Below are 6,961 nucleotides of genomic sequence, written 5' to 3'. Positions count from 1 at the left end.
GATTGCTCAGACATCATTGAGCATCTCTGTGAAAAGAAGTAAAACAAAATGGAATGGAACAAATAAAAGTACGTTTGAACTAATCAAGTTGACCTCATTCAGGGCCGTCATCTGGGTGAGAAGTGGAGAACCTTGTGTTTGACTTAGTTATACATGGTACTGAGCCTGTTAGTGTTCCAAAGGCCAGCAGATGCTCACCGGTTCTGTTGACCATTTTGATGAACAATGGGGCTTATTGTTGTAATGTTCAGTTCTCATCAGTTGCCATTGAGCTTCGCATTAAAGCCACTGATCGATAGATTCATATTATAGCTAGATGCTTCAGCCAGCATGTCTGTGATCTATAGCCAAATACTTCCTTTTCTTCCTATGTGTCTCATTCAAAGTGCCAACTGAGGTGATGGTTTTGAGTCTACAATTTGTTATAATACCAATTGCAATCCACGTCACCAAGACAGGGAGGAGAACAAGGAAGATGTCATGTAAGTTGGACATCTTTTGCCAATATTGCCAATGTGAGGTCCTGGCCATTGGAAATAGAAACAGTCAGTTGAATCCTACCATACTTTGGTTAAATCAATTTCATCAAGATTCATGAAGGGTTTCCTTCTGTGAGGCCTCCCGAGTTTTCTTGTACCATTGTCCCAGCTTCCTCATTAACTACCTTCCTGAATGAGCCAGGAGGGTCGGTGGGATTCTAACATTCAGTTCCTCATTCCCTCTGAGGAGAAGATCTTGGTCCTCATTGGTGAGAAACACAACAGGTCCCCAGGAGATGCAGCGATGTCCGCGTCCTAACAACCAAGGAAGAATCATTATTCATTATTGTGCAACTCTCATATTAACTGAATTCTTTACCTGCCACAACTTATAAGCCTTGGATGTGACGCTTTTCTGTGTCTTACAGGTATGAGTGGTCTGTCCACACTGGCTCTGGTTATGCCTTCCAATACATTTCTTTTACTCCCTGAGGAATATTGCATAAAGGAAGCAGAGGGAAGGCTGCCTCCAGCACCCCACCAGCTGGGACACTGACCTTTCGATGAGTATTTTAGCTAGAGTCCAGTCAGGGCACCCACTGGGCAGGGGTTCACTGCCATGCCTCTGCAGCTGATTGAGAGTGAAACACTCCAAGTTGCCAGGACTTGGACAAGAGGACCCCGTGGTACTGTCAACTGGGGACTTCATCTGAATGCACAAGAATTCACAGGAGCAGCAGGAGGGTTGATCAGGGCAACATAGCACGACAGCTGCAGGGCTGTAGCAAAAATGTTTGCGCACTGCTGTGTTCCAGAATGCGATCACCCGGCTACCTCCCTGGACGGGTTGGCAGCTGCCATGGGTGACCCAGGTCCAGCGCCATTAGGGTCTGCTGGCTCTGTGAATGGGAGAGTCCTGAACAAGCATTCTGCCTGAAACATCAACTCTCTTGCTCCATTGATGCTGCCTGACCTCCTGTGCCTTTTCCAGCACCACACTTTATCAACCCCAAGGAGAACAGGAGGGCCATAGATTTAAAGTGATCCACAGAAGATGCAGGAGATTGACACAATGCTCATCTAGCAATGGGCCAAATGGCCTCCTTCCTCACTTTTACACTTCTGACACTCTGCAGTCTGCACTCAATTGCTTTAGCTGATGGTGGGTGGGTGGGTGTGGCGAGGGGAGCAGGTCCTCACTGTGGGTGCCCCTTCATCACAAGGAGATGGGGTGGTGCCAATAGGGACCCAGAGAGAGGAGGAACCAAATACAGGCTACCTCTGCCCATCCTCACACCAAAAGTTTGGACACTCCAGAAGTGATCAAGCCTTCCACCTCCACCCTGTGCCTGCTACCACCAGGCCTGTGGAGAGCAAACTGAGGAGGGAGCACTTGCCTCTGGCAAAAGCACACTCAGCATATCTGGGTCCCCTGGTCATAATGCCCAGAGACTGCACTGAGACCGAGTTGGAGGGAGAGGAAGAAGATGGCACGTTGGTGATATTGGGATAACATTTGATTGCAAGTCTGTGACTCATGTTTATAAACATATATATGTTGAATGCTCCTAATCATCTATTTGTGCAAGTCTTTGTACAGCTATAAATGCAACCTTGAAGGCCCTGAAGTCACCAATCCTTATCCAAGAAAATGTTCCATGGACCAAAGTGTGAAGTGAGTACACACTGATAGCCACAGGGACGCTGTGACTTTGCCAACCAAGCTCCATGTACCGTTGACCCCACCTATTCAAGCTGTTTCTATTGTTCCAAATTAAAATGAAAACTGAAGGCATCACAAACTGTTTACTTTATTGAGTTCAAAAAGACAGCTCAATACCGCTGTCTGAAAACCTCTCTTCAAAAAAGAACCAGAATACCCCTTAAGGCCATTATAATATCACACCAGCCCATTGAGACACTTACAGTCATAGAATCCCTACAGTATGGAAACAGGCCATTTGGCCTAACAAGTCCACACCGACCCTCTGAAGAGTAACCCACCCAGACCCATTCCCCTATCCTATCACTTTACATTTACCTCTGACTAATGCAGTTAACCCACATATCCCTGAACACTATGGGCAATTTAGCGTGGCCAATTCACCTAATCTGCACATTTTTGGATTGTGGGAGGAAACCGGAGCACCAGGATGAAACTCAGGCAGACATGGGAAAGAACGTGCAAACTCCACACAGACAGTCATCCGAGGCTGGAATCAAACTCAGATCCCTGGCACCGTGAGGCAGCAGTGCTAACCACTGAGCCACCATGCCACCCAAAGTCATAGAGATGTACAGCACAGAAACAGACCCTTCGGTCCAACTTTTCCATACCAACCAGATATCCTAACCTAATCTAGTCCCATTTACCAGCAATCTGCCCATATCCCTCCAAACCCTTCCTATTCATATACCTTTTAAATGTTGTCATTATACCAGCCTCCACCACTTCCTCTGGCAGCTCATTCCATACATGCACCACCCTCTGTGTGAAAAAGTTGCCCCTTCGGTCCCTTTTAAACCTTTCCCCTTTCACCCTAAATCTATGCCCTCTCGTTTTAGACTCTCCCAGCCTGGGGAAAACACCTTATCTCTTTACCCCATCCACGCCCCTCATGATTTTATAAGCCTCTATAAGGTCACCCCTCAGCCTCTGACACTCCAGAGAAAACAGCCCCAGCCTGATCAGCCTCTCCCTATAGCTCAAAACGACTTACCTGGACAACCCAGAAAAAATATTCTTAACACACTACAAGATGCCCTCTCCCATGAGTGCTGACCAGTTGCAACCACAACAAGCTTTATTTTGCTTCTGATCACATCAATGAAACTGTTATGTCTTTTTTTTTAGATACTATGTATATTGTGCTCTTTATTCGGGGTTACTTGTGAAAAAAAGTTTTCAGTGCAGCACCCAAACACATTGACCAGTTCAGGCAGCCTGTGAGCTGGGGTCAGCCTGACACTGTGTGATGAAAGAGTCAGGGGAATGTAGACGTGGAATGAAACCTTCAGTGGACTCTTATGAATCCAGCTGGGCCCCACAACTGTGTCATTGTATCAAAAACAGGAGGAAAAACAATGATCTCAATTCAATTCAATTTAATTATAGTTACAGTTTGCCTTTGAAGATATCAGCCAAGACTTCGGACTACTTTCCAGATTGGTCTGACGTTTGTTGCTATTGGCAGTGTGTAGAGGGTCTGGGGTGGATCTGTTTTTGTTTGCTAAATCTGCACTGGCTGAGGATCTCCCATATCAAAGCTCACAGCTTGACAGCTTCATTGCTGACTGTCTTGACCTCTCTCTCTCTCTGCTGGGGGTGCCATTCGGTCGATGAAGGATGATAACTTGCCCGACTGACCTGCAGCTGACCCCGTGGAGCTTTCCGGCCTTTGGCTTTAGTTTGAAAGTTTCAGTCGGGGAGGAGGGAGTCAGTGCGCTGCTAAACTTTGTGGAAAAATCCTGTGGGCTGACATTGGTGGGATGCAACCAGCAAGTTGTCAGGCAGCTTTCAGAGTGGCTCAGGCTCTACTCCAGGCTCCTCAGGGCTCTCATGTATCAGCAGACAATCAGGGATTACCTCAACAGATACTCCAGGATACTGGGAACAAAACCTCAGTGGGAGGATATTCCCAACTGAGGTCACCTAGGCTCCGGAGTCAACTGTCTATTCCAGTGTCGAGGGAGTGTATAAGCCCACAGCTGGTGTCTCACAGTCTTCACTACTGCAGGTCAGTTGGAGTGTTAAATAAGGGCACATATGTCCCATGGTGCTCCCCATCTATGGCAACATGTGGGGTTGCACCTTACGTTTTATTTGGCCAAAGACGGGTTGTGTGATGTTTTGGAATGATTCATGCCCAATGAGATTCCTTGCTGTTTTTTTACCCCCCCACACCCCCTCCCTTCCGATGGCCTGTCTCGTGTCCAATTCAAATCCCCCTCATTCCTGGAACAACCCACCACTCTCCAGATATCAGCCAAAATACCAGTTGCTCTGGTACCCACTGTGCACCCAGTAAGCATTGGCATTCTGAAGCTGCCATTCTCAGGCTGGGACAGAAGCAAAGAGACAGGGAGGATGACGCCGCAATTCTCTCTCTGGGGTCTGGAGGTCCTGGTCTGGGTTGCAGTGCAAAGGAGAGGAAGGGGATGCCAGCAGCCGGGACCAAGGTTGCCTCCTGGGACAGTCTGGGATGAGCAGGAATGGTTGGCAGTGTCACAAGGATGTCAATGACCATCTCTGTTCAGCCAGGGCAAGTGCCACACTCCTCTCTCTGCTATGCCGCACTCACCCTCTCTCTGCCACTGCACCCACCTGCCATGGAGGCTCATGCTCTGCCACTCTCACCATTGCCTGCAGCACCTTCCCTCACTTGCTCTCACCCTCTCTCCAACCTCCCACACAACTGACCCTTGCATGGCCCTGGCATAGCCCGCTTACTCACTCGAGACACCTTTTGGCCACCTGCAACAGCACTAACAGTAGTGCCACCCACTTTCAGTTCACTCAATCCCCTCCTTTGCTCTGTTCCAGGAGAGGACAGCAGACATTAGGGCCCAGGTGGGTGGGGAATGCCCAACATTCTACTTCTCAGCACCTACGAGGAGAGAATCCCATCCTTCACAGGAGAAGGTCCGAACTGTTCCTGTGGGGATACTGAGACTTCTGTGTCCCACCAGTTGTGTAGGTTCCACTCCTCATTCCACAGCACTCTCAGAGTAACCCCACTGTCTGTCTCAGTCATTGTACACCACAGCTAACCATTGGCTGGGAATCCTCCTCTCCCCCTGTATCTCACAGGTATCAGCGGGATGTCCATGGCTTCGATGGAGAAATGGGCTGCTCCCCCAGAACCCACCTCCCTTATCTCTGAAGATGAGACCTTCAAGCGGAACCATTGACAAGGCTGTCCCTGCACCATCCCCAGCCCAGATGCTGACACCTCAGTGGGACCGTCACTTTTAGAAAGTTCAGGAGCACAGTCCAGTGAGCCCCTCACTGTGACAGCACAGTAGCTGAGCCAGGAAGCTGGGCCTGAGAGGATTGATGGAGACCAGGGACCTGCTCAGACACAGGCAGGAGAGGAGCCTGTGGTGTGGGCAATCAGGGACTTCACCCATGGGCACAGGGAGGGACAGGAGCAGGCAGACAGCTAGGTACAAGGCAATGGCCCCTCACTACCTAGAGACTGCGGCAGTGTAGTGAGTCATGGCTGTGTCTCTCTGCCACCACGGATAGGTTGGCAGCTGCCCACAGACAGCCAGGCCCAGCACCCACAGGGGCCGCTGGAGAGGTGCCCACTCCTGCACTCCATTGCCTCTCAGGACCAAAGGCATGGTGACTGGGGGTTCAGAGAACTTCTCCAGGTACCCCTCTCCCACACAGAGTCAGGGAGTTGTCGGGAAATACCCAGGCAGAGGGGGAACAACAAAAAAGCCCAACAGAGATCTCCAAGCAGGAAAGCTTGCTGAGCCCTCCACCTCCACCCTCCCTGCTTAACTCCTGCCTGATGGTGCAACTGCAGAGTGTTCATTTTCTTCTGGCAGCGAGACTCTCATCATGCCTGGGCCATTGGGTTTCCTCCAGGACAATGGGCTCCAATGCCAAGTAGGCTTCACCTACTCCCACTGTGGAAACAGGGAGTGCACGAAGATGCAGGGAAAGGGAGAAGACAAAGAAGAAAACTCATTGAGAATGCTGTGGTGGCACAGGTACAATTCACTGCATACTATTTCTTATTGCTCAATAAATTTAACTGTGTTGATTTGACAACTGTTTGTTTGACTCTCCATGTAGCCCTGAATGTAACTGTGTCGACGCGATGTCTAACTTCCTGTCCACAAAGGATGCACCATGAGCCGATGTCTATGTTAAGAGCTTGCTACATTCTGTAGAAGCAAAAGGACCCAGGTATAAGTAGGGCAATGGGTCCTCCTGACTCCACAACACATGACCCATACCATCCCTCTTCTTTCCCTGGCCTCTGTGTCCAAAGCTGTTGGAGAGAATGAAGTGCTCAGTGATGTCTGGGACAGAGAGGTGTACAACAAACAGGCAGGCAATGCGTCAGGATGGCCAGGGATTAGGCCCCCTGCAGGACTCTCCTGTACACTGCCTGGGGCTGTGTGTAATGTTTTCTCCCTTTAAAGGGCCTCACATTGATGGTATTGCAGGTTACCCTGCCCACTCTGGATGTGGTTACAGCCATTTTCTTCCCCAATGGGGAATTTCCAGAACGATGGAAGGTGACACTGAGAATTCCTCACTCAGTGGCTTCCAGCCTCCAAATCCAGCTGTTGGTGATCCCCTTCCTGGTAACTCTTCCTGAGAACCCCACAGGATTTGTACCTCTGCAGGTCCCATCCAAACCATCAACATGAGGTGCACTTGCTCACCTTTGTCCCCAGCCCTGGCGTATGAGGTGACCAGGCAAAATGTAGTCATATAGTGTACCATCCTTGAAGCCAGGGTC

General features: G+C 49.5%; 1 long non-coding RNA gene across 2 annotated transcripts in view; it reads left to right on the top strand.

The window, feature by feature from the left end:
• The first annotated feature begins 3,938 nt into the window (after positions 1 to 3,938).
• Positions 3,939 to 6,961, top strand: part of LOC140481763 (uncharacterized) — a 50,690-nt gene continuing 47,667 nt past the window's right edge. Inside the window, exons 1-2 of one of the 2 annotated variants that reach the window (XR_011961597.1) lie at positions 3,939 to 4,216; positions 6,036 to 6,200. This is a non-coding gene — a long non-coding RNA (uncharacterized lncRNA). Of the gene's footprint in view, positions 4,217 to 5,749; positions 6,201 to 6,961 lie in introns of those variants that run through there. The other variant, XR_011961596.1, reaches the window with a different exon arrangement.

Source organism: Chiloscyllium punctatum, chromosome 10 (assembly GCF_047496795.1).
Source record: "Chiloscyllium punctatum isolate Juve2018m chromosome 10, sChiPun1.3, whole genome shotgun sequence".
Classification (NCBI taxonomy): Eukaryota; Metazoa; Chordata; class Chondrichthyes; order Orectolobiformes; family Hemiscylliidae; genus Chiloscyllium; species Chiloscyllium punctatum.
Note: the sequence above shows the minus strand (reverse complement) of the source record. Positions and strands in the feature narration are given on the sequence as shown.